At 44.8% G+C, this 24,356-nt stretch overlaps 1 protein-coding gene across 4 annotated transcripts in view; it reads left to right on the top strand.

The window, feature by feature from the left end:
• sh2d3ca (SH2 domain containing 3Ca) overlaps nt 1-24,356 on the top strand; it is a 59,555-nt gene that overhangs the window by 16,833 nt on the left and 18,366 nt on the right. The window lies entirely within an intron of this gene.

Below are 24,356 nucleotides of genomic sequence, written 5' to 3'. Positions count from 1 at the left end.
GAGCCTGTGCTTCCTGGTATGTGTGTTACAGAGTGCTTTTTGTGTCATTGCCAGGCATGCATGCGTCCTGATCTCGCACGCCATCTAAGTTTTCCTTTACATTTGGCGCATTTTTTTCCATGCACGTGTGTGTGTGTGTGTGTGTGTGTGTGTGTGTGTGTTTGCATGTTTCGTCCCGTGTGCGCCTCACTGTCGGCTCCTCTCTGTCCCGGCAGCCGGTTGAATGTCAGCCTGCTCTGCTCCGTAGCTGGCAGACTGATGATATCATAGATGCTGTACAGGACTTGGGTGTCAGATGGACTGCTTGGAACCAGAGAGAGAGATAGAGGGAAATGGTGAGGGAGGAGAGGGGAAAAGAGAAATTGCGTGTGTGTGTTTGTGGCTTGTGTATGAGAGAGAGGAGTGTGTGAAGGGTACAGTCGAGGGAAGTGAACGGTGTCAGTTTTACTTTTGTCTAATTCTGGCTTCCTGCTCGAAACCTAATATCTGACCTTATTCCCGGGTACAAAAATGACACCCACCGTGTATTTCGTGTGTGGTTCTGTGTCTGTTGTGTTCTGATCCTTGATGTTTGTGTTTTGAATATGCCAACTTTTCAGGGAGCAGCAAAATCAGGTTTTGTTTTAAAGGGGCACTACGTAGTTTTGGAAAAAGACATTCAAACTCAGAATTTTGTTCTCTGGGGAAAATATGGTACGCAGTAAAAACAGTATGAAACTGTGTTTGCCTTTAAGGTCAGTTAGTTTATTACGTTTTATCAGTCATGAAAACGAAGAGAGTGTGTTTATTCAGTATGTATATGAGAAGAAAATCAATGAAGTCAATGAAGAGTAAAATTTTTTTTACCCAAAACCACACAGTGCACCTTTAAGTTTGTAGAATATGACCCAAAATGAGACTTCCTAGTGGGAGTCGAGTGATAAGAAAGAAAGAAATGAGAAAAGAAGAGAATACATAGGGGGTGGTTAATAGATGAGATAATGGGAAATAGTACTATGAGTAACCAAAAGATATTATTGCCTGGGGCTATGTTACAGTGCTGGACTGAAGTGGTTGTAGTCATGTAGAAGTTTCTCTTCTCTTCTCTTCTCTTCTCTTCTCTTCTCTTCTCTTCTCTTCTCTTCTCTTCTCTTCTCTTCTCTTCTCTCCTCTCCTCTTCCCTTCCCCCTGCCACGTTGTTTGCAGCTGACTCTGTTGTTATAATTATGTTCTTTACTCTAAAGCCACAGAGTCGTGTTTGTAAGCGCGGTTCAGCCGTGTTTCAGGGCGGTAATCCTGACGTCAGGTGCCGGCGTGTCCCAACCTCGTCCAGTGTGACGACTGACCGGGACGGTCGGCGTCATCGGGGTTGTTTTGTTGTTCTCAAATCAATCATTCATCTCGTGAGACGCGGGCAGAGCGAATGAGTCTTGGCTCTCTTTTTTTCAATGTTTTTCGAGGCATCTGCTTTTGTGTCGAGTGAAGTGCTTCAAGTTGTTTTAATTGAATCTGTCATGGGGCTCCTGTGTAGTGGTGGTTGTGGTTGCTGAATGTGTGTGTGTGTGTGTGTGTGTGTGAGCATGCAGGCGGGGGGGTAAATTAATTAGCAGTTGCTGAATGGTTAGAGTTAAGTGGGAGCATTTCTTTTGTAAATAAAATAAATGACTTAATTCCCCGCAACTCGGGGTTGTTTACAAACAGTTTGATTTCGTCTGCAGACTAATATTGATCCCCCCTCGAATCCATTCTAATTAAACATAGCCCGTCAAGCACAATACTGTGTCACGTAACCCAAACAGTGAAGTGATGCTTTAATCATTACTCGATCTGCACGTTCAGTGTCACGATGAGGCTTTTTTTTTCTGTGCCTCCAAGGGGAGGGAAACCATTTGATAGAGTATTTAAACCGGTATTGCTTTTCTCTTATATACCGGCAACTTGTGATTTAGTGGCCGTTGATCTGACAGCATGAGGGTCTCTCCTGCCCGGCCTGTGTGTGATGCTGTGAACTCTCAGGGGAACCAGCGGCGAGAGTAAAAAGTGGAACCCGACTGACAGCTCAGAGACATTATAGAGAGGAGACAAAGCACAGTTTTAGTTCTGCATCAAAATGTCTAAAAACAACGACTTGTTTTATATTTTGTTGAGTTGTGTACTTACATTATCCCAGATGTTTCCGACAGTGTTCAAACCCAGAGAAATTTGGATCGCTGCTGCAGTCAGGTTGATAAACAGGGGTGAAGATTAACCTATTTATTAATCCCAAACTTGTAATCTCTGAGCTCTGCGCAGAGCATCAGAGCAGAATCACATGCCAGCATCTTTTGTTTTGACAGAGAGCCACTTAGCGGTAGGAGTTGCATGTTGTGCGTTTAAAGCCATTTGAATAGAAAAGTCTGTAACGTCAGAGACGACACATACCCCATCCCTTTTCCCCCGAAAGCCAACTGCGTGCAAAGATATCACGCTAATGCAAATGATAAGCAAGAAAGGTGAGGTTAGTCAAACATTAGACATCAGTCTGCCTCTGTTATTTATCTTTGTCCATGTGTTTGATAACCACACTTGAGGGATTGTTGCAAAACGTGTGTGTATCGCGGTTATGTATGGATATCTGAATTTTGACTCCCTCGTGCTGTTATCAGCACCAAAACTCCGATATCGCTTGGGCTCTGAATAAGTCACGTTTTTTAACAGCCACTCTGTCGCTGCCCGCGCTGAAGCCGCATCATCTGTCATTTGTCCCTGATAAGATAAGATTATAAAGACGTATCCCAGATACTTCACGATAAACCCAGAGGACAACATCTGGCTGGCGTTTGCCAGTAACACTTTCCCCCCACAAAAACTAAAATAGACGTTCAAAATTATGTGTTTTTCATGATGCAGTGAGAGTAATTGCTCACAGTGAATCTCTTTGCTTTCCCTGCGCCACTAATGACTGCAGACTGTCGTGTTCACGCAGGTCGTTAGTGGTCAACGACCACAGAGGGAAAAACTGCTTTCACTACAGAAAAAAAGTTTTCTCTTTCTGCACTCACAAAAAAAACAACAACAACAGATATGAGTGTAAAGCAACCATAATCGCTGCAAAATGGGTCAAATGTCTGAATTTGCAGTGACACAGAGATGATGTTGATACAGCGACCGCGATGTGTGACCTCAGCTCATCAGCTGTATCAGTGGACAGAGATTACACTTGATCCCCCGGTCTAGACTGCAGTATGCTAACTATGAGCTCACACACACACACACACACACACACACACACACACACACACACACACACACACACACACACACACACACACACACACACACACACACACAGACACCCATCCAGCTTAACCATTGTGTCTGCATTCGACCCAGTGCTTCCAGCATATCTTCTGTAACTGGGACAATGTAACTGTCCACTGGACTCCTGCAGTGGTAAAAGCCCCTGTGAGCCCCTAGAAAAAAAGCCACACACACATGCATGGACACACACACACACACACACACACACGCACACACACACAGTGCTACACCCCCCCACCCCCGTGCTTCAATCTGATTGTTTTTGAAGTTAATCCTTTTTTTTCTGCGAGCCACTTTCCCCCTCCTTCCACCTCCTTCCTCCCTCCCTCTCTCCCTCCCTCCCTCCCTCCTACTCTCTCTGTGCCACTCGGCTCTGTAGCCTCGTTCCCTGCTGACCCGACCAGCATGTGGCGGCCGTCATGCCAGCCAGCAGCCGGCCCCTCTGTCCTTTAGCGTTCCCGCGGCCTGGCTGTATCTGGAACATTGCTCGTCGACCTCCAACCTCGCAACATGGCACCTCTCTGCCTTCCAGTGCCGTGCCCTGCTAACCAAGTTTCTGCTTGAGGAAACAAATCCCAGCGATTCAGTGCACAACATTTTTATACATTGTAAGGCAATCGTGGAAATCACTGGAAAGGAAGTGAAAGGGCTGCTGAAAGAGGATTCCCTCCCAAAGCATAGATTGAGTTATCAGAGATGGATAACAGAGAGTCAAATGACCTGTTGGGAAGAACTTTCCTTTCTTTTTCTTTTTCTTTAAACTGATATTTAGAGTGGTAAAAAAAATAAGTCTTATTTTAAACCCTGTTGTTGGCAGTAATGCAACATTTTGGATGCAATCCTCCTAATTTTAGTCCCTTCTGATGACTTGTGTGGTTTGATCTCATACTGTGGAATAAGACAGTAAATGGCTATAAAATCTAAGGGTGTCGCTATTCTCCAAATCCAATGTTCGATTTGACTTTCAATTTAAAGGTCATGTTTAGGTTCAGTTTTCAATTTCATAAGTTTTACAGCACCGGCAGCTGTGCTATGGTTAGCCTCAGACTATTATGCCCTGACAACTGTCATTTACATTTCTTATGCGGTCCACTTGAACGCATCGCGACGTCCCTGTGGGCGCACAGATCCTTTGCCGTGCTAAGCGATGTAGATTTTCAGAAGTTGAGACATGCACCTGAATGCATCATAAAGGCATAGATGAATATAATGATTGACAATTTCTGCATTTCATTTTGATCACCGAATTTGAATGCTGAAAATTAGCGGGGAATTCCCACCCTGGGTCCCCGCGCATCCCAGCGTTGTTGTGCCTCCTGCCACAGAGACGTCCCGATCACTTTATTTCACAGTAAACGAGGGACTCCTGTGACAGCAAGGAGGATCTTCTTGTTATAGAACCTGAAGAGACATGCGGGGAGTAAATGCAAATGAGGTGCTGATTAAGCACTAGAGTCGATCCGAGTAAGTAAAAACACAGGCTTTCCTTGTCTGTTCAGAGCTTTGCCTGAGGTTTTGAATCATTGATCATTGTTGTTGATTGACAATAAACAGATAAATTCCCACATTTTTTTAAAAGCGTAAAAGCTGAAGATATTGAGCCATAGAGATACGAAGAGGTCAGATCATCAACTCCAGGGAACTCCAGTTATTAAACGCAGCCGGATGATTTTGTCAAGGAATCCAGCGGCAAATACATCATACATATTAAAACCGGCAAGCTTTATTGGACTGATGTCCCTCCTGTGCGTCCTGCCATCGCTCTATTCCTCAGAGCAGGTTGCGGTTTAATAACAGCGACTGAACTGATACCTTTGGTGACATGTTCTTTCTATAGTGCCTCATCTATACAGTGTACCTCTACGCAGTCTGCACTTTGAAGTTATAAGCTTCACAGGCACAAAATATTGTTTTGTTGCTGGACCTACTCTCACTGATGCCTGATGGTCTTTACATTTTCTTGAATTGGAAGAGGGGAGAGAGCTCGGTTGGTTTTGGTCCGCACAGTCGGTCACAGCAGGTTAACCAGCAATCAGCTAGTCCGTCACAACCCCCAGGGGGGCAACAACCGCGGTTTCGTATTAGCTTTACCCATCACCCCACGTCAGTGCTAAGCTAGCTGTAGGAGATATGGCCCTGCTAATGCCTTTATGTGTGTGTGTGTGTGTGTGTGTGTGTGTGTGTGTGTGTGTGTGTGTGTGTGTGTGTGCGTACGTGTGCGTGTGTGTGTGTGTGTGTTTGTCTGTCCAGGCGAACGGAGCCCAAGCCAATTGGTGTGTTTTAGTATTGAAATATTCACCATGTAATCTCCTCTTCTCCACTCCTCCTATCTCTCTCTCCCTCTCGCCCTCCTCCCCAAAGCTTTTCACCACAAATCCTCTTCTGGCGTGCCTGCCTGTCACACCCTCGGGCTCATAGTGTGAAGGGCAGCTGTGCGTGCGTGTGTTTGTGCATGTGTGTGTGTGTGTGTGTGTGTGTGCTTAAATTGCCTTGTTCCAGGGTCCGTATCCTCATTAGAGCTCTGTGATGTTTTTGGCAGTAATGAGGAACAATCCTGCATGTGTGTTTGTATGTGACAGCCACATATCTGCACTTTTCATGCGCGTATGACCATGTGTGCGCGGCGCCCCAAACCCGTCCCGTGACTTTGTTCTTCAGTCACATTTCTCCGTTCTCAGATGTTCTTTTCGGTTGTCTGGATTATACCCAGCGTCGAAATCTTACAGTTTAGTTTCTGGTTGATAGTGGACATGTTGAAGCATTATAGTTTTGGTATTAGCTGGGGAGAAGGATTAGTTTAAGACGGCATAATCAATCATTAATTCCTCAGATTAACTAATTTACACACGCTGGTGTGACAGTTGCAACCTCTCTTTTGCTTTGGCGACAACTCCTTGGTGCGAAAAATCCAAGTAATCCGTCACCTCTGTGGTTGAGGTTTGGTTATTCGCACCGGAAAGATTTTGTGGTCACGGTTTAAAGAAACAAACATTTCTGCAACTGCTTGAGGGAGACGGGATGCCACAGTGAAAAAGATATCATCCTTTTCGTGCCCCAGCCATCCACCTCAGCCTCCTCCCTGACAGGCTCTGCAGCGCTACAGTAACATCCTGCAACCCCTGCCTCGGAATGTGAAAGAGAGCTGACGTACACCGCACAAGTGAAAGTAAAAATAATTTCCTCTGCCATCCAGATTTCAGTATGATCAAGTACCGATCCAGCGCCAGTGCATTACCATCCAGTACCAGTGTGTTACGGTCCAATACCAGTACATTACGATCCAATACTAGCACGTTAAGTTCCAGCTTAAACCAACAGTACCAATGACTATATGACATAAAGAGGAGGTTCAGGTGGAGGAAGGAAGTGTGGCTGCAAATTGGTCAGCTGATTGCCACACAGCTATGAATGAGCAAGTGATTTTGAGGCTTGAATCAAACAGCTGATGATGTCAGTGTGTTTTATGACCTGTGATTTCGAGTGAGGACGGGCTCCTTGAGCGCATCTCCCCGTGGGGTTTGTTCCTCCTGGACACCACTAACGCAAAGAGAACAGTGTCTCCTGCCTCTGTGTGTCGGGGGCTCGAGGCCCAGATTGCAGCAAAGCCTATATCAACTTTGCTCGAAGGCTTTTTACTGAGGCAGCTACAGGAAGTGTTAAGTTGGCTTTCACGGCGTGCTGAAGAGTTCACCACTGTCTTATTCTTCAGCAGTGCTTTGTCCTTCTGATGCATTGTGCTCGGGCTCCCTTTTAATCTCCATCTTGGCCGAGAAGGTTGAGCGAACACTCAGAGTTAAGTGGTTCTTCAGCTGCCGGTCACTATTAGGCAGCTTAGTACAAAAGGTAGAAAGAGTACTTTGATTCCTTTTAAAAGATAAAATGCGGATTAAACAGACAGCGTTGACATATGGTCCGGTGAGCCTTTGCATCAAATAATGTTCGCTTGTGCAAGGTTAACTCTGAGCATTCAAATGAGATCAGTTCATAGACCCAAGAGCATCCAGGTGGTGGCATTAATAAAACAGGTATAAATACTGTAATTTAAATAAATATGGCCAGGCTGTCGAGTAGAAAATGTGTCTTCGGGGCACTGCGTGGTTCAGCAAACTCAAGCGCATAATGTGCTTCAACGTTCAAACAAGTGAAAAATGCAAAAGAACGAAAGCGGTCTCCTCGTATCATGACTTGTAGCTGCAGGCCAGGATCACTGAGGTTTCCAGCTCAGTGCTTCATGTAATCATCTGCTCGCTCTCTCTCTCTCTCTCTCTCTCTCTCTCTCTCTCTCGACGTGATCGAGGACAGCTTTAAAAGAGAATAACATAAGCACATAAACCCATAAGAATACCCATAAACCCATAAAGTATTCTTTCAGTATTTCAGTACGATCAAGTACCGATCCGACCATCCAGTAATGAAAGAACACTGAGAGAACACCTGCCTGCAGGTTAGAGATGAAAATGCCCTTCGTGTTATAATTATCGTCTTCTCTCTCTGAACATTTAAGAAGTACGGCTTTAAGTAATTGCCTTCGTGAATATTTACATTCAGCTTTTTCATCTTTCCATGCTTTTCGCCTCAATGGAACAATCGCCGCAAACACAGTCCGCTTAATTCTCCCCTGCGCTGCTTACAAAATCAGATTTTTTGTTGTTTGATTTGGCAGATTAGTCTGAATCTGTGGATTATGTGAGCTGGGTAAAACACGCCAAATAACAGCAGCCGTCGCCTCACAGGGATCCTAATGATGGCAGGCTGACTGTCCCTGGGCCTGTATGGAGGTTTGAATGCCGAAAAGTGCAGTTAAATGAAGAGAAATATCCGTAGATGAGGGTCCGATAACTGCGAACGCAGAGGTGTAGTTTCGCAATGAGCGTGGGTTTATAGCAGCGCCCATTAGTGCAGTCTATGTATTGCATCCACTTTGCTCGTCATTGATCGAGAGTAAGAATAATCTTCCCCTCCGCTCCTTATTTTCTTATCTTTCTCTCGCGCGTCTCGCTCCTCCAACAGCTCCGTTTATTCACAAACTCTGATGCTGCGTTCGAAGATGAATGGAATCAAGTGTCTGTTAGTTTTACACGCAGACCTTCAGAACTGACACAGAGGGCTGAACAGTGTGTGTGTGTGTGTGAGAAACAGTCCTCTGAAGTCTCTCCTGCTGAAGAAATCACACATGCCTGTGGATCCCCACACGCATATGCACACACACACACACACACACACACACACACACACACACACATCACGCTCACATATGCTGGGAACGCCGCAGCTGAGAGGGCGTGTGGCATGGTGATGGGATTTGGGAGCAGGAGGTTGCCAATTGTTTGCCCTCCTCATCTTTGACCCTGCCTGACCTCGGAGGACGCCGGGGCTGTTGGATCGCAGGCGGCTGCGGCTTTAGAGGCTCAGTCCTCCCAAATGAAAACAAACAGCCGTTCCAGCGCGGGGGAGTTGTGCTTCCAGTGCCCATCGCTTGATACATAAAGTGGGGCCTTCTGGTTTGGAATGATACATAATGGATGCAATCTGGAAGTTTTAGCACCGTCTCAGACATTAAAACGGGCAAGATTTGGTTCAGTTCCCCCCCCAAAATCAAAAGCACTCTTGATCTTGACTGTTTTGGGTTTGAATGAGGAAATATAACTGTGTTGATGTCTGCCTTCTGTCGAATAAAATGGAAGGAGGAAAACAATGTCTCTTACCAGGAATCATGACCGGGTTGCTCAGAATGAATCCACTGACCGTCTTGTAGTCAGGTTCATGAAGTGTGAATCCGCTCATGGACGAGAGGCTAGCTTCATAGCGAACGAAGCTATCTTCTGTCAAGCATTAGGACACGGTCACAAGCTTGAGCCTCTTGTCCATTAGTTAGACTCATCCTTCTGCATGGTGATATGGTAGGTGGGAGTAGTAGATCTCCAGAACTTGGCAACTCACTCGAATCAATATCAGTGTTTCCCACACATATAGTTTATCAGGTATGTAATGTATCATTAACAGCCACCCAACTATGATTGGCAACCCATTTTAGCATTTTAAACTCATGCCATCCTCAATCTACTAACTGCTGCAAGTCAAGCAACAGTGAGATTATATGATATTCAGGTGTTTGGACTCCTGTGCACAAAACAGTTCATCCTGCTGTACACTAAAGTACATTTCATTCATGCATTTCTGTGGGCTGAATATTCAAGCACACAGTCCATTTTAACAGGCACGCTGCCTTTTCTTTAGGTTAAGGTTCTGCAGCTTTCCATGGCACCGTTTCCCTCTGTTCTAATTTCTAATAAATCCCACTGGGCAGAGTGTGTTTGACTTACAGAGGGCCGCAGACCTCAGAGGAGTTTTTAATGCATCATTTTTTTTCTTGAAGAAAAGACCCGGGGCTGTTAGAGCGTCTCTGGGTGATTTGGAGAGAGCAGCTGAGAATGGCAATGAACACACTTGCTGGCACTCGTGCTGTCTCTCATACAAACACACACACACACACACACACCCAGATAGTCAGTCATGCATGTGTACATGCCTGCACATGTACACATGCATGGTGAGTCCACCAATAGTGCGACAAGTGTATCTTTTCTTTTTTACACCATCAATTTATCTGAAAATTATAGCTTTATTTTTTTTTATTTCTTTCCTTTGCCAAGGAGCTTTCACCCCTGTCTGTTGGTTGGTTGGTCAGTTGGTCATATTTGTTTATTTATTTATTATTCATTTTTGTTTATTTCTCAGGGAGCAATTAATTAATGGATATACTTGAACTTATTTCTGTCTGTTGGCTGGTTTGTCAGCAGGATTACACAAAAAAAGTACTGAACAGATTTCCATGAAAACTGGAAGTGGGATTGGTGTCAGCCCAAAATAAACCTCAATTACCTTTTGGTTCGGGTCTGGCTAAAAAAACGGATCCAGGAATCCAGGGCATTCCTCTACATTCTCCACGACATTTGTGTCCAAGCCCTCAGTGTTTGCATGAGGGATCAACATTTGTTCAGCTTTTGTTGAGATGATTGCGGCTGATTGCTTAAATCATTTTCTCTCTCTTGTGTTGACTGATTGTTTCAGCGCTGCGAGTTAAACACGAGTGCTCCCTCGCAGCGATGGAGGAGATAAAAGTGCCGTTCTGCTGAAGGTGCTGATAACATTTTTTAAGTTATTAAGGAGGCAGATTGGGTTGTTAATGTGTACTAGATACAGATAGTGATTAGAGATTAAATGGATTTAATTGACTGAAATTTGATAGCTTTGTTGGCCGTGGTTCAATTCAAATTAGATTGCACTTCTGCTAATAAGACGGAATTCATGCAGTGTGGACACTCGGATCGTGTGCTGGAACACACGTAGCTTATGCATGCGCATAATCTCTGGGTTTTAGCAAAAATGATTGGAGTGACGGAGAGTCGATTGAACAGTAGATATCAGTTATTACGTTTCCGGTATGAGTAATGGACAAGGCACAGGCAAAGAACATCCTCCAGCAAGGCAATTATTTTCTGTATCGGGACATCTCAAATTGCATTATCATGGTTGGCAAAGTGGCTCTCAGTCTGTGGATATCTGGATTTGTATCTATCTACAGTGCGCCTGGCTGGATTTTTCATATAAACTCACAACTGCAGCGTTTTTTTTTTTTTTTTTAAAAGAGGACTCGGGACTGGTTTGCATCTTGTGTTCACACGTGAAGACTTGGAAGAGATCCCAACAGCCAGTGTGGCAATTACAAACCTGCAAGTGACATCATACTCTACAAAAAAAATGGGTGGGTGGGTGGGGGGGGAGAGAGATGGGAGGTGTGGATGGTTGGAGGGGGGAGGGGAGTGTAAAAACATGTAAGGAGGAAAGAGAGAAAGAGAAGAAGGGGAGTGAACGCGCAGCACTTTGTAACAGGCTATCACAGGCTAATTTCCCATGAGCATCTCTTAGAGGTACGTGTCTAGTGTGTCTCCTGGGAGTGTTTACGCTCACACCTTCGCACGCACACTCCCTCACGCGCGCTCAACGCCTCCCTGTTTTTGTTTGTTGCTTGAAAGCTGCAAGGGCAGTGCTGCTCTTGAAAGGTGCGCACGTGCACGCATCAGTGAAAAGAGAGTGTGTGTGTGCGTGTGTGTGTTTGTGTGTAGTTTATTGCAAAGTCCCAGCTAGCAGCAAAAAGCTCCCATCTGCATCACCATGACAACAGCCCGGTAACAACAGGGAGACAACACCCATCTCAACCCTCCCAACCCCCATCAGCTGTATGCATGTGTGCGCGCGTGTGCATGCTTGATTACTTGCATATTTGATAGTGTGCATTTGAACGAAATTCGAATGTCTGTGTGTGTGTGTGTGCGTACGACAGAAAGAGCGTCCATTAGGGAGCATCCCAGCAGGTACTGTCTGTGTCTCTGAATGATGGACAAGGCCCTAATAGGTCCGCCTGTATGCCTCAGTGGGGAGCGGTCACACACACACACACACACACACACACATACACAAACACACACAAGCGTGCTCCATCGCTGCCTGTGTATGAATGGAAGTGATACCTCAGCGGTGCTCTCCCACTGTCTGCCTCTGCCAGCCAATTGTTCAGCTCGCTGCTCTACCTCCAGGAAGAGATGACATCATTTCTGGCCAATGGCGTCGCAGCTCTAGGGCGTGCTTCTTTCCTGACGGTCTGCATGATCGGAGGTGACGAGGAAGGTTGTGTGTGTGTGTGTATGTGTGCGTGTGCGCATACTTGTGCTGGTAATAGGGAGATAAAACTGACTGACATGCATCCGTGGCCTACCTATGGGGATCAAACCGCTCCTCATTTCCATCTCATCACCTTCTTCTCTCCCCCCCTTTTCTTTCTCCCTCTTTAACTTTTTGTCTCTCCCTCTTTCTTTTTTCCTCTCTCCCTTTTGACTCTATTTTAATGTCTGACCTCTACATCGTCATCGTCTCTTCCTGCGTGTGTGTCCACTTTCCAAGGCCAGTCAATAGGTCATTGTTTGTACTGTGACTAGGCAGAATTGTGTGTGTGTGTGTGTGTGTGTGTATGTGTGTGTGTGCGTGTGTGTGTGTGTGTGTACTGACACAGCAGGGAGTAGGATGTCACCGTGACCAGGCTACGGATAAACTTGTTTATGATACACTTCCCCGCTGTGACCTTCCATCTAAAATTAGTGTTTGCATCATGATTCTCCCAGTCATGGCAGTATTTTTATCAGTTCATGCAGCGAGTGTGATTGTGTTATTGTTTGGGTCCAGTCAAAACTTGAGTACTGAGATAAGGTGGACTGAACATGTTATGACTGCCATTTTTAGAGGCAGTAAAATGTCCTTTTTGTCCAATTTGTAGAAATGTTCACGTCACCAAGCTTTTCAACCCTGTTTCCAGTAATCGTGCTTTGCAAAGCTAACCTTCAGCTGACTCTAGCTTTATACTGACAAGACAGACAGAGCCCATTTTGGATATAGTTCAGGGCTCCAGACTAAGTGGTTGCACTGGTGCGCCTGAATTAATGACAAAAATAATAAGTGGGCTCATGCAACAATACATTTCAAAAACAAAAATCTTTTCCACTCTGGCCTGCTGAATATCAGATGCACCGGTGTGACCAATGATAATGTTTAGTCACACTTTTTTGGGTGCATGTGTGACCAAATGGTCGCACCCTGGAGCCCTGCAGCTAACAGAAGTAGTTTTCCCACCTGCATTAGATGCAGAGAGTTCCATATCCAGGGCAGTTCTAATCCTTAAATGTATGTATAATGATGAAAAAAAAAACAACAAAAAACAAAAAACATCAAAAGATGTGGGAGCGTTTGTCTGAGAGTGTCAGGGTTTGTTTATATTCTACCATTTTTGGCTGTGTTTCAAGCCAGCAAAGCTGATTAATCCTCTGCTGTCAGTCATTGATTAATTAATTAGATGCTGTGTCACCATATGCGTGTGTATCCATGGCAACAGCTGCAGCCTAGACCACACAGCCCTTTATTAAAGTCAATTAGTAATAGCAGAATTATTAAAAGCACATTATCAATATGTTTTAGGAAGTACTGAGAGAATATGTGTTGTTAAATTCACCTTTTTGATTTAAAGTAGCCAAGAAGCCAAACTGGACTGTTATTTCTTTATTACCAATACAAGGACCCTCTGTATTGTCCTGTCACTTGCGCCAGTTACAAGAAGAGGACACATAAATTGCTCATTGGGAGATCCAGATTTCTATTTTCATTTTTTCCATCAACAGACGCCCTCTTCTTCTTCTTCTCCCTCCTCCTCACCAACCCCCATCTCTCATTTTCCAATCCCTGTCCTTCAACTGCTGCTTCCTCCCTTTTTGTCCCCTTCCTGTTTAACTGCATCAGAGAATTGCATTGTGGGCCCGTGGTTTTCCCTTCGCACCTGTCACCGCGAGGATAGATGGCACCAGTATGGATGGTAATGTTTACTGGCATGCAGTTTAATGGCAAGTAAGGATTGGATGCGCGTGTGTGCACACATCTGTGCGTACGACTGATTCGTAGCAATATATTTTTAAATTCAGCCTGCGTTTGTGTGTTTGTGTGTGTGTGTGCCTTTTTTAGAGTGTGTGTTAACGGAGGGAGGTTAGTATTGATGTGTCCTGAGACCTTCCATCCATCAGTGGGATGACCTTTTACCCCAAAAAGCCTGCAAATTAGCCATTAATGGTTGAGCCCAGAGGATGGAGGAGAGAATGACAGCGAGTGGCACAGCCCTTAGGGGGTAATTGTGTTTCTGTGTCTGTGTGTGTGTGAGTGTGTGAGTGTGAGCGAGCGGTTGTATTGTGACCGTGCTGGCCAGAGGTGTTTGTCATTGTGAGTGGATGCTGATTTAACCCGCTATAATTACATGTATTTGTCACGATGAGGTCTGTTTTTATAAATAACCCTTTTTTCCAGTTAGCTGACATTCATGATTCTCCCGGCCCTCTGCCCCCCGCCAATCACAAGCTCGTCTCCGAGCTGCCAAAATGAAAGGTTGGACTTGTATTTCCGGCGCAGTGAATAAACTGCCCAGAGCGTCTTTCAGCTGTCCCAGCTGGTCCTGGTTGTCATAGCCACTAACAGCTCTGCTTTCAATTAAAGACAAAAAGAGGAAACACGTTACTGCGAGCGAAATGGGGCTAAAAAAACAGACAAGATCAGTCGATTTCGTGGCTTTAAAGGGATAGTTCACCCACAATCATACCATACATGTATTTATCCAGCTAGATTATTTTGTTGTGAAAAATCAGTCTCAGAGATGTTGGCCTGCTCTGGAAGACAATGGGAAAAGTTCCATCTAGTTTTATTTGAAAGAAGGCTGACAGCTTCACAGCTGATATCTCTCCAAAACTCAGCAATTCACACTGAAACAGTCTGGATGGATAAATAGCACCACAGGGAAGAGAGAAGATAAGTACTTTTGATTTGGGGAAGAGCTGTGCCTTTAAGATCAAACTAAAGCGATGAAAGATTTAGATAATGTCCTATAAATAGAGCAAAGTCAAACATTCCCTGCTAAGTAAAACATATAAACTTAACATAAGCCTATATTGTAGCTTCCCTTAACTGTTCCCAGCCAAATGTGCTTGTTGTAATGCATACGTGTACCCTCAGCAGATTGGGTTGTCAAAATCACCAAATTAGAAATTCAAATAAAGAATCACACAACACGTTTTACTGATAAAAAAATTATTCATGTTCGCTTCTGGAACGGCTGATTATGATGCCCGCGGTTCTTAATTTTGGTATACGGCTTTTTTTTAATCTCAGCCCCTCTGCCTCCTAATGCATCACTGCTCTCCCTCTCCCTCTCTTGCGCGCTCACCGTTGAGCTGATGGAACAAGCTGATGCTCCTGCTGTTGTATTACGCGAACACACACACTCGCACACGGGCACGCAATCAGCTACACACCCGTGCTGACAGGCCGGCTGAGTGGATCGCTGAGGGAAAGTGCACAGAGAGGGGAATGATATGATATGTGGTTGAGAGCTGGCAGGTTAGAGCAGGGAGGGAGAGATGAACTGGCAGCGGAGAGATAGAAGATGATTGACTCGGAAGAGGAGGGATGGAGGAGAGTTGCGAGGGGAGGAATAAAGGGAGTGGAGGAGGAGAAAACGTAATGGATAATAAAGTACATATTAAGAGAGAAAAGGGTGAGTGATGAGACGGACGGATCAGCCGCGCTCCGCTTATTACTCTCCCGGCTCTTCCGGCCCGGGTCTTCTAAGAGACGAACGAAGAGGGACGAAGATAAGAGGAGTAAATATTCAAGCAGAGAACACAGAAAGCTAACGAGCACAGAGGAAATGAGCATGTTAGGTGGAGAAATCTGATAAAAAAAGTGGTGGAAAATGAAGCAGGAGGTAAAGGAAAGCCATATGATGAGTCAGATGTGTGTGTGTGTGTGTCTGTGTGTGTGTACATTCGAGATGTCTATAAATTGCCCTGCAGTGAGGGAGAAGAAGTGACTTACGAGAGGAAGGCCGGTGGAATGACTGGACAGCAGAGCCTCCTTCCTCTTTGATTACTCCGAGCTTTCGCCAGCCGGGGGAAGATGTCGGGGTCGGTTCAGCTGTCACTCAGGGGTCACTTATTATCTTGATGCGGAATCATTTAAAAAAAAAACATTGCTGTGTGATGCAGAATATAAGACGCTGCTGGGGACAATCGCATGACGAGCAAGCTGCCAAATCTCTCGCGCTGCTAGCAGCACCTAAACAGAAACACACTGACAGCACTCCTGACGGGCCAGAAAACACACTGTGGAAACACAACCAGGTTTTGAGTTACCCTCTAAGGTTCATTTATTGTCTGGTGGAATGTGTTCTTGCGTGATCAGTAAAAAAGAACTGTCGGCCGAAAGCTCCTGAAGAAAATATGTCCACTCGTCGTGCTGCAGGGCCATGTTATTAGGAGCAGGTCCCAGTTTGGTGCCTGTGCACGAGGGCAGTCGTGAGCATGGGCGATGCAATATGCAGTCCTGCATTTCACAGTATTTGATTGACAGTTGGCTGTCGAGAAATGTAGCAGTGCACCAAAAAGAGGCATAAATACAGCAGCCTTTAACTAAGTGACGGTAGATGTTAAACGCACTGCAGTTTCATTCTGATGCCCCCAAGCAAACAAGATATACTGTATTTGTGTGTAAATGATGTAGCTATTCATCTTAATATAAGAGATGAACAATAAGACCAGCCTGAGGAGAGAGGTTGCTCTGTAGTCTGGCGGTACGGCACTAACCATATTACACTCATTTATCTTACATAGCCACAAATAGATGCATTACATCATGGTGTTTAAAAACAGCTTCAAAAACGAATGCGTACACTGAACAAATCAAGATCCCAAGACACGACCCAAGCCAACAGAATCAGCAATAAATGAAAGCTCCTTGTAGCGGCTTTAACAGCTTCTGCTTCAGATTCTTTCTTCCTTTGGCCTCAAGGATGCACGTGGTATATTTTGGTGTACATTGTGGACTAGTATCACAAACCGAGGGCTTTTAATGAAGTGCTGAGCATTGACAGCGGACTAGAGAGTGTGACAAAAGACCTTCAAGGGCCAAAACGTCATCCGATGAAAGAAAACCACATGTGGAGTTCATTACTGAGCCTGGTAACAGCTTACAATCATCAAGAGAGACTGAAGTTTGTTGTGGTTTTTAACGCGTGCCCCGTTGCGCCAGTAACCACACCCACCTATGACGTCACAGTGTAGTGACACAACCGGCAATACACTTTCTTTGACACTCTGCTTACACTAGATATTGTCGATTAACTCCTGCCAATTTCACTTCTATTAACATGAAAAGCTCAGTACGTAATGCCACAGTGATAGTAAATTAGCCACTCAGGCTGTTATGTCATAGACATCATAGATTACCCATTCGTCTAAATCAGGCTAATGCTACGTCTTAATTCTTTCTCCATGCTCCTGCGATGAATGATGGGATGCGGCGGACATGACCGAGCGCTGAGAAACGTTACCGCTCAATATTGTACTTGCTTCGAATCCTGTCAGCCGTGTTGGCGGACACCCAGGTCACCGCACGCCGTGGCGGGTGTGAGCCTGAAGCATGAGTCACCGTGGGAACGTAGTGAAACGGCCGAGAGAGAGCGAGTGAGTGGGCTGCAGAGTGCGTGTTTACACTGAGGTGCTACCACCACTTTGTTCCTCTAGTTACCGCCGTGGCTGTACTATCAAGTCGTAATTAATCTGGACCGAGTTCAGATTTTGACGGCGCGTCGGTGATTCAGTGTTTTGTCCATGAGAGCACAGAAAAAAAGGTTCACACACACGCACACACAATCACACACACAATGGGACGCCGTGATAACGGCTCCAAACCAGCCATGTTTTCCTCTTCAGTACACCCCACTGCACATGACAGAGCAAAGCACACATGGGGCACATTAACCTCTCTCCATCACACACACACACACACATACATTTTCTCCTGAGGGAAACACCAGCTGGGGCATGCAGGGTATGGCGTTACCATGGCAACAGCATCTATAGGTGTGGCATTGCTGAGTTGACAGTAAGGGAGTGGGTTAGTGAAGGTGTGTGCTAGTGTGTGTGTGTGTGTGTGTGTGTCTTGTTTTCCGTGTGGTTTTTTATGTGTGGCATCTTGCGTTGGACATCTGTCCGTCCCTTCATTACTGCAGCAGAGAGTTCCCATGTTGTAAACAGACGGACAGCAGACATCCGCAGTCGAGCACCGGATCACCACACTCTCCTCGACTCTCTCTCTCTCACACATCTTTCACGCGGTAGTTTGTGCAGATTGTAAGCACTTAAAAAAAAGAGGCAACGTTTGTTTTGTTTCTGTGTTTTTTTTTCTTTTGTTTCTGAAAGCTCCGTATTTGAATGTTTGTGGGTGAAATCAACAGAAGAGAGCCTGAAACGCTGCTGTTTTATATCCGCATATGGCAATTTTTGGATTAGACGATGAGATAGCTGCACGCAGCTCTGTTCTGTTTATCTCAGCTTATGAAAGGTCGACTTTTCTGAGATATTTGGTTTTCCGAGGATAGCGACACAGCTGTGCATCTATACTCCTGAACATTTAAGTGGAAAATGAAGCAGAATCAGAACCAGGTCCCACTCTGGTAACATTTATTAGAAACTGCTATTTTTGCTGTTTTTTTTATAAATACACCAATACTTTCACATCAGTCAAGCAGAATCAATGCAGTCTTTAGGATTCTTTTGAAATTATGGTTTCCTTTCTTTCTTTATAAGAGGTGAAAGCTTGAAATAAACACAAACTGTGTTCTAAAGCCCATGAAAACTAGGAAAATACTCCCAGAGCCTAAAGTGACATCTTCGAATTGCTTCTTTTGTCCAAACGACAGTCCAAAACCCAAAGACTCTTCATTTACCGTCATGAATGATGAAGAAAACCAGGAAGTTTGACACTTTTGCTTAAAAACTGACTTAGTGACTGACTATCGAAATAGTTATCTGTTAATTTGCTTCGGATTTAGTTATTTATTATTCAGCTAATCCTCTCAGCTCTCCTAATTATTAGGAATTGAACACCAGCTCTCATCAGATTCCTTTATACTGTTGCTGACATCACCTTTTTACAACTGAGACCCACCCATTTCAAAAAGTTAAAGAGTACAGAAAAAAAGAATTAAATCCTATATATTTCATCAGAAACAACCAAAAACCGTTAAATTTAAGAAACAAAGCCCACCATTTAGAAGCATCTTGAAAAAAAAAACCTGTTCTCAGGGCCTTGAAGAGAACCCAGCTCGGATCAGCCTCTTCAGCGCTACACTTTCCAGTGCTCTCATCGCCGGGTGAGTCACGGGTTTTAAATTCATATGTGTATCCAGTAACAGCGACGCGATGTGTGTGGCTGCATTGCTGCGTCATTAGCAGGCGCATTAAACTAATTGAAATTGAATTAGGTTCATGCAAGCTATCTAATTTCATCCAGAGAAACGTCTAATTGAATCTGTGTAATCTCTAATCAGGATCTGTATCGCACTCTGGGTGACATCAATAACTGAACACGTTATCGGCAAATTGAAACCCTGTGAGCTCTATTTTTACCTGCATGAACAGTCTGACTGTGATTTTGTGTGTGTGTGTGTGTGTGTGTGTGTGTGTGTGTGTGTGTGTGCATATGTTTGTATCCCTATACAGTGTTTGTAGACATGCTATTTTTGTGTTTCTGTTTGTTGTGTTGTGATGAAAGAGAGGATTTATGTCTGTGCAGATGCTTAGGGGAAATGGATATTATTCCCCTAAGAGTGTGTGTGTGTGTGTGTGTGTGTGTGTGTGTGTGCGTGTGTTTGTGTGTGTGTGTAAGTGTGTAGCCTCCAGGCCTGTTTAGCAGAGAGAAGCCACGGGTCAGGAGGCGAGGGGGGAGCGTGCAGTCGGGATCGTACTTAACAGCCAAACATCATTAAAATCTTCTCCGCTCCTCTCTGTGTGTGTGTTTTGTGTGTATGTGTTCACGCAGCGTGTCATGTGTATGTGTGCGCATGTGTGAGTGTTTCCCAGTCTGTTCACGTTTTGCGGGGATAAAAAAAAAAAAAGAAAGTTTCCTTTTGCATCCCTGTGATGTCTAGGTTACTTTTTTTTTTTCTTCCTTCCCCTTTCATCGTCACCAACAGCGCTGTCGTGTGCAAATACTCCGTTAGACAACGGTTTGTTAAAAGATGGCGATAAATGAGCCGGAAAATATATACAATTCAGGTCGCAGGAGTGAGGAGTGGTGTGGCTGTATTCACAAGAATCTTAAGAATAACGCACAAAACCATACTCAGGCGGTAAAGAAACACCCGGAGAGGACATTCAGGCCTTCAGTAGCTGATTGTCAGTGTGTACTGTACAGTGTCTGTCAGCACACACACATCCACTCTTGTGTTTCGCTCAGTACCTCTCATAAAGCAGCTCACCACGTTGATTACAGAGAGAGAGAGAGAGAGGAATAAAGCGATGAAGTGCTTCAGTGGGTCTTTGAGCCAGAAACGAAAAAAAGAAGAAGTGATTCACAGAAGAAGAGACATTAAAATATGAATGGCGGCGTCAGAGAAGGACAGGGAGGAAGATGGGTTCGGCCCACAGAGACGATGGCGGATACATGCATTAATGTATTAAAGAAGAATTAGTCTTGTTGCAACTTTTGTTTTATTAGTTGCAGCCTTCATTCGTATCGTTTTCGACGAGATTCCAAGCATTATTGATGACGCCCGGGGACGCACGAGGAGGTCACAGCGCATCAGTTGTGTTCGACAGACGAGGCTTCAGCGTCGGAACTTTAAAGGTTGCTACCCAGACCGACTCGGCAGAGCTTCCTCACGGGTTCAGCTCGGTTTGACCTAATGTGCTGAGATGTACCCGAAGCCGTGGCTCACACTGTGCCACAGTGCGAAGGATGATTCCAGCAGACATTTTTGGGTGCGTTCGTTTTTGTTTTTGCATTCGAAACGAGGGGCGACGTCTCCACTGGGGAGGGGAGCGACACGTCCACCCCTCACTTTTTTCAAAATCCCATTTATGCTTCCTGCCACGGCGATTCAGACGTCAGGAGAGAGGGGGTTGATAAAAACGTTGATATGTTAATCAGGGTCACGTTCAATTGTCACAGCAATTAGGCTTTATGTGCAGAGGAGAGTGAATTAAGGACTTTCTTTTTCCCCTGGGTAGTGTCTCTCAGGCTGAGTCTCCTGCCCTTTTGTCTGATTGGTGGAGGTTTTTTCCTTCAGCCCCAGAGGAGGACCACAGGTACTTTCTCAGGACAGGAGAAAATACGAAACTCCTTGCACTTCTTTTTTTTCAAAAATTACACTCAGAATGTTTTTTTTTTTTAAAAAGAGATGCCATAATTGAACATCAATAGATGATAATGATGTAAAGGATAATGTGTCTCCACGGAGGACGATATATATTTGTGTTTTGCGATGCGGCCTAAGAATATTGCAATATTAGTTTGAGGCCGTATTGGCCAGCCCTGCTTTATATCAATTAAGGTTTATGAAATTGAGTGAATAGACAGAATGGGGTTGAGAGAAGGGACGCGGGGTAGTCACGGGGATGGAGGTAGGGAGGAGAGAAAAAATGTACAGCAGAAGGAGAGTGCACTTTCGCAAAGGCAGAGCGGAGAGCGGCACTGTGCCTCCTGCCATCTCACTGGGAGTGTAGCTGTATGTCATATCCTGTCCACCAGCTGTCACTCAATCCAGGGGGTCTCTTCTCTGACACCACACCGGCTGACAGCTCGCACCACTGCTCTATATATACTGTACAGTGTGTGTGTGTGTGTGTGTGTAGCTCTATAGCAGTATATATATCGGCATCCAGCTGCCTCGAGGGGCGAGCGTCCTCTGTGTGTGTGTGTGTGTACGTGTGTTCGTGGGAGACGCTCACTGCTAACGACAGTAGAAGGTCACTGTAATCAGTCTCATATTCTCTCTGTGCCTCTCCATCCCCGGTCTGGAGAGCCGGGTTCTCTGATGCCGCCTGATCTTATGAGACACCAGCACTGTTATTTTCTTGCGTCTGTGTTTCTTTTGCCTGGTGAATCCCGTTTGTGTCAAGCGAACTGTGCACGACAAAAAAAAAATAGTGTGAAAACACCGCAAAGTATAAATAGCTTTTTATCGCAGGCTGTGTGTGTTTGTTTTTTTTTTTTTTTACTTACAGCCTAAAATAAAGTGCAGAGTCTCGTTCTGGTTTGGGGCCCAACAGGTTATGGGCACTTCTGGGTCCAATTTCTCTCCATTCCCATGTACACGAATAAGTGAGGCTTCGTTTTATTATGTTGTTGAATTGCTTTCACATGAGGTCATGCTACAGCAGCGCGTTGCGTTATAAAGTCCGCTCCGCAGGCAGACGGCCTAACTACTACCACCACCGTTTTTCACCTTATAAGAGCATGGTGAGTCAAAGTTAGCGCAGGTGTCAGGAAACAGCATCTCATGAATACCATCTGAGTCAGCCGATTTATCCACCGCATCAATAGGGGCTGATCGCTGGAGACTCTCAACGCACCACCTGCGAGACGAGGGTCACGTGATGAGGAATGACCATGTTAGCGCTAGGAAACTGCTTTGTTACTCCACTGTTACCTACTATACTAGACGGGCTGAGGATTTGATGATGTAGCCCTTTGCAGGCCAACTCATACATTAAAGAATCCGAGGGACATTTTGTTTAATTACGTGAGAGATAAATTCAGTTTTATTAAAGGGATCATTAAAAAGTTGGCCCTTGCATTAAACTGGGCTGTTACTGAAGAAGAGAGATGCAAGTGCTTTTGAAATTGGTGCTAAGTGACCAGAGAAAGCAGGGGAAATGGGCAGTGGTGTTTCCACTGACTCAAAAGTTAGAAAGCTATAAGTCATCCAGATGTGTTTTGGGCTCGGGCTCAGGTTGAGCTGAACCCAAGTTGGTTCAAAAACTTGTAGGTGCATTCTTTTTGGGCCTGAGCAGAATTATATTTCCGCATTTTCCTCTTTCTCGACAGCAGTTCCTCATTTCATTCACATTTTGCTTTGGAGTGTTGAATATTCTTTGATATATATATTCTAACTAACCCTACTGTCATTTACAAAGGAAAGATTTGACAAGTCCGGCTTGTGTTCCAAACAATCCATTGCACTGCTCACCAGTATATACCGTATTCTGACTATCCTCAGAAACAAGAATTAAAAGTTGTCAAACTCACCGTTTGGCATTCTTTATTGCATCACCGCAAATTAAGTTTCATTATCTTTCATTCAATGCAAGTTTCACCTTTGTTAGAAAGAAGAAAAAGAGTAAATATTAAACATCTAATATTACCAGCACACCCTCTAATGCTCATATCATTTTACATGTGTGGCAAAGACTGTTATACCCGTGTGAACCAGTGTGAATATAACAGTAGAAAATCAGGCTGGAGGGCACAGAGGGATTATGACAGTCTGGAGAGGGGTGATATTGGCCACGTATGTACACATAAACCCCTATAATATGCCTGTGTGTGTGTATGTGTGTGTGCGGGGGGTGTGCGTTACAGGAGATAGGAGGATATGGGGGTCTTTGTGCAGTGATCCTGGCCTGTAACTCCCCAGAAGCGAGGAGACGTAGAGCTGAGAGGAGGAGAAAGAGAGAGCCAATCAAAGGATAGAAAGGTTCTTCGAGAACTGGACCCCTGACCTCAGTGTGTGTGTGTGTGTGTGTGTGTGTGTGTGTGTGTCCCCAAAACCAGCCCCATTCCTCCCCCCACTGCCACCGCCATCGCCACCACCACTTGGGGCGTTACCATGACAACGGGGTTAGAGGCTAGCCCAGAAGCTGAAAAAGAAAGAGGATGCATTCTGACACCAGCTCGGATCTAAAGTGCTGCAGCCTGTTAAGGATGCATTCCTCCTTCTATGTCGGTGCTTTTTTTCTCTCTTTGTTGTTGTTGTTGTTGTCGGGATGTGTTTTGCATCCACGCTGGTAAAACGCCAGAGCCTTAATTTTCCTCCCTGCGGGTTTTTACACTCGCCCGCAATTATCTTCCATTTCATTTCTCATTCACGCATTGCTCGCTCCCGCTGCTGTTTGTTTTTTAGTTTGCATCCCTTCACGCGGCTGAAGGTACTTTGTGCTCCTTGTGGATGAGTTAGCAAACAAACTAGCCCGACCACAAACAACGACATGCTGATATGTGCCAGATTCAGAATTCAGAAATGTTTATCTTTTCTATAGCTGAATAAACAAGCTGTTCTCAGAGGACAATAAGGTCCCCAGAGCACTGTTTGCAGCTAGAAAGGTGGCAGGGTCCACCAAGTATAAACAAAGTAAAGCAATATGAAACAGTGTTGTCCTTTAAGATCAGTTTGTTTATTCGGTTTACTCAGAGAGAGAGTTTGTTTAGGCTTGATAAAAAGAAATATCAGCCAATGAACATCTTTTTCTTGCGATCAAAATTTCTTCCCCAAAACTACACGGTGCACCTTTTTATTGTACTTTAGAACTGCAAACAGTCGCACTTCCACGGAAAAGAAGCAACACAGCGAATATGCAAACCGGACAAAGTTATAAACACAAAAAATAATCAATTCAGCTTCAGAAAGACAACAGAACAAGACCAAAAGCCAC

This window comes from Acanthopagrus latus, chromosome 12, assembly GCF_904848185.1.
Source record: "Acanthopagrus latus isolate v.2019 chromosome 12, fAcaLat1.1, whole genome shotgun sequence".
NCBI lineage: Eukaryota > Metazoa > Chordata > Actinopteri > Spariformes > Sparidae > Acanthopagrus > Acanthopagrus latus.
Note: the sequence above shows the minus strand (reverse complement) of the source record. Positions and strands in the feature narration are given on the sequence as shown.